We start from the raw sequence: 4,249 nt of genomic DNA on the forward strand, positions 1-4,249 counted from the left end.
ATATACTTGTTGCAGAACGACCCTCTCACTTGGTTAAAATTCAATTACCAATAGTTAAATAACAATTCATCATTTTTTTCATATTTTATATTACTAGGAGCAAAGGTTAATTTTCCAAAAAAAAAAAAAAAGACTGAAACAATTGACATTTAGTCTCTAATTAAAAGAAGGACATTCTTGGACTTGATTTTTTTTTGTAGGGTTTTTTCAACCATTGTTCACCTAAACGTTCATAATTCCTCAGACTTTTACCTAAATCCAACCTCCCTAACCGGGATCTAGAAATTATTACATTACGTTTTTGTTTGTCTCATCTAAAATATCATATTTTAAAGCGGTTGTAGTGATTTTTAAAGAAAATCTTAAGAGTATTTTTAATTTTTTTCTTACTCAGACCACTGTGCGCGTCGGTCCAAGTACATTCAGATTCTGTGAGCTGGCAAAAAAAAAAGCATCTTTCCCTTGGTTTTTCCAATTTGGCTTTAGACATCAGAGTGGAAGGTCACCAGCTCTGAATTTGATAATCTTAAAAACGTAAAGTCTGTTATAAAATAATTAGTAATAACCAACTTTATTTTATTTATTTTTTTTTTGTGGGATCGGTTTTAGATTCTTAATTGGGGAATATATTTTTCGGACCTCATTAAACCCACCTGTAAGAAAATAAAAATACAATTTTAATTCCGTATTAATATAATTAATTCTAAAATTATAATTAATAATTCTATTTTCAAGTGTTTTAATATTTTAGATTATTTATATAGTTCCATGAGTTATTTTTTAATAATATATTTTTCAAACCAATTTGGAAACAAATTTTAAAAACCTTTTTATCCCCCAAAAAGGTTAAAGTAAAGAAGGATTTTAAAATTTTTAATTTAGCTTGAAAAATATACCATAAAAAAACATCCAAAATATTAAAATATTGTAGATAATGAATTCCATAAAATAATTACAACTAATAAATACTTCCACAGAGCTGTATTTATGAAACGATCAAATTTTAATAAGATGGCTGGAGGGGAGGGGAGAGGTTAGATATCGTGAAAAAACTTTGGCCAAAGAAAAAAATGAATAAGTATAGTATAAAATAAAATTGTTCGCAAAATGAATTAATAAATAATTTTATTCTTATTGTAATAATAATAAATAATATCATTCAGTTTTATTTTTTTTTACTGTTTGGGCATAATAGGTCCTAAGATTATTTTTCCTGAATCAGTCTGATTGATAATTAATAATTTAATAAAATAATATTTTTAACCCATATGTAAAAGTGATTTGATGTAGTTTATTAGGATCATTAACCATATATTATTCTAAACTATGACAGGAGGAACCAATTTTTTGAAAGATTTCCTCATTTTCAATCGAATGACCGTTTAATAGACCAGAACAGATTATATTTAAATTTTTTTTATTGGTGTTTTCATATTAATGTAATAAATATACATTGTTTCAAGGATGATCATACAATTGGATTATTATAATTAACTGAATAATATCAACAAACTGATAGTTTACAACGATAGCATTTCCTCACGTTTTAAGAGAGCACATACCAGGTAAATTACTACTACTATGTTTATGTTTAGATACCAAAAAATTTGAAATTATCACATATTTTTATTTGCTTTTCCTAGTTTAATTAATACTACAAAAAATTACGTGCATAAATGATTTCTGTGTCAGGATACTAATTCCTGTTGTGGTGCACGTCGAAAGCATCAAGTCACGTTCCTTACTGCTTTTAAAGAAAATAAAATGTAATTTATCTATTTCTTTTTACTACTTCCTCAATTTTTTTTATCTAGGTGAAGAAAAACAACACCTCATAAAAATTATTTATTAAGTTTCATTATTATGTATCAATAGCTTACTGTTATTGGATAGTTTTTTTTGTTTTGTTTTTTTCATTTTCCTTGTACTAAGCCATCCTGATTTAATTTCACGTTGCATCTTAAATTACACTATTAAGTATTTATGCTAATTTAAACTAAGTTTTATGAAAAACTTATTCGATTAAGTGTTTTTTTTAGTAAATTTTCTGTAGTTATAAAGATTGGAGAACAATACTCAAAACAATATGGTTGAACAAGAGCAAATGTTCTAAAAATTTGATAACTGCACAATGAAGGGAACTCTGCATGCCTTACTGAGTCACGTTCTGACCTTACTTGGCTAGTTTGAAAGAATAGTGTTTCTACATAGCTTAAAGTGGGAAACCCTTTATTTTTTTATTTAGGCAAGCGAACAACTCGAATGTTTCATAATTATCTCATAATTATTTCTATGATCACTATTTTTTTATAATGTTTTTTTTTATTTCACATTAGTTAAAAGTGCGCCCAATGCTTTTTTTTTTTTGCGATGTAACTGATCAAGTAAGGTAATATAAATAATATTTTCAAGTAAAATATAGATTATAAAGCGAACCTCTCAATAAACATGTTCTCAATTTACCTTTTTTTTTTTTTAACTATTATCTTATTCTTGTTTTCTTAATTTCTTGGTCTTAACTTCTATGCAAATGCATTGAATCTGACGAAAGATTGACGACGGAAATTTTCACCATGGTGGTAGTTAAAAAAAATCATAGATAATTCAATGTAATTAAAAAAATTCTTATCCTTACGTAATCTTCATTAGGTTCGGTAAATTATGGGAATAAAAGGTAAAACTAAAATGATAGTAATAAATAAATATAATTATTAATAAAAGTATAACTCTATAACATCAGTTTTATCATTAATAATGTTGTCTGTTTACTCATAAAAAATTGTTGCTGCAAGGGGTTCTACCACAATAGCCACACAGGGGTATCTTTACGGCTTTTGTTCTGGAAAGAATGGAAGCAAAATCTAAAATTTTACCAGGAATGTTACCTGATTTCCGAAATTATTAACAGTTTTTTCAATTTATCAGGGGGGAAATTTCCTTTTTTTTTTTTTTTTTTCTTTTTTTTTCTTGTTTAATTTACCTTACTTCACTTTGAGTTACTTTATATTTGATAGGTGTATTGAAATTCATCTTTTCTTTCATGTAATCCATTGCCCGGAAATTATACCAGTCAAGTCACGCTTAAGTATCATCAGATTGTATAACCCATCATCAGCTATTTTATTCTGAAGTCTGAATTTATATTATATTTATATTATATAATTGGCTAACAAAGCGTCCATTTATTGTTGCTATATAAGCAGTGGTAGCAACAAAGAAGCAAAACTCTATCCTTGTCCTAAATCGTTCTTTACCTTAACATTATGGTTAGAAACGTTTCCTTGCTTTGGGCTTATCCAGTTGTAGCCAGTGTTTTGCTTTTGTAAATGTCAAAAAAGATCTCCAACTGAGGCTCGAGGCTTGTCTTACTCCTCTAGGAAACATCGTTTATCAATGATTTTTTGTTTGTTGATATTCTTCTTATCTTAGGAAAATTAAAAAAAAAAATTATTGAAGTAAAAAATTCCTCAACAACTTTGTAATTATAGAAGTCCAATACGAATAGTGTTCAAACCCTGCTTGAGATGTTTCTTGAAAATGTTTTTCTTGTCAAATGTTTCATACAGATATAAAGTGTAATTTTGTCATTTTGAGAGGAGAAAAATACCAATTCTTTTCAAAATGTGGCTTTAGTTCTTTTTTACTCCAGTGGTAAAAATTATGTATACTGTACATAATAATTATGAGTAATTATCTACTAAAGGAGTTTTTTCAGGTAACAATAGTAAAGAACATTAAATATATATATTGAGGTGTAGATAGTTGACCGTAGATCACTGATTGGAGAAGATGGTTGAGGTGAAGAATTTCTTTAGTGACCGCACTCCCCAACCATCTTCTCCAATCAATTAAAAATATATATTAAACTTCTACGAGGAGAAGATAGTTGGGGGTGCGGTCAAAATAAAACACAAATAAGTTGATGTAACTTATTTAATCGTGTCAACGTTTCGGCTAGAGTTTCTAGCCTTCATCAGGGCTAAAAACAGAACAAGGTAACGACCAATGAATAATGAAAATAAAAAAGAAAAATTGTTAAATTTTCTATATTCATTGGTTGTTACCTTGTTCTGTTTTTAGCCCTGATGAAGGCTAGAAATTCTAGCCGAAAAGTTGTTACGATTGAATAAGTTACATCAACTTATTTGTGTTTAATTTTGACCGCACCCCCAACTATCTTCTCCTCGTAGAAGTTTAATATATATTTTTAATTGATTGGAGAAGATGGTTGGGGAGTGCGGTCACCAAA

This window comes from Halyomorpha halys, unplaced genomic scaffold (assembly GCF_000696795.3).
Source record: "Halyomorpha halys isolate HHAL.00 unplaced genomic scaffold, Hhal_1.1 Scaffold316.1, whole genome shotgun sequence".
NCBI lineage: Eukaryota > Metazoa > Arthropoda > Insecta > Hemiptera > Pentatomidae > Halyomorpha > Halyomorpha halys.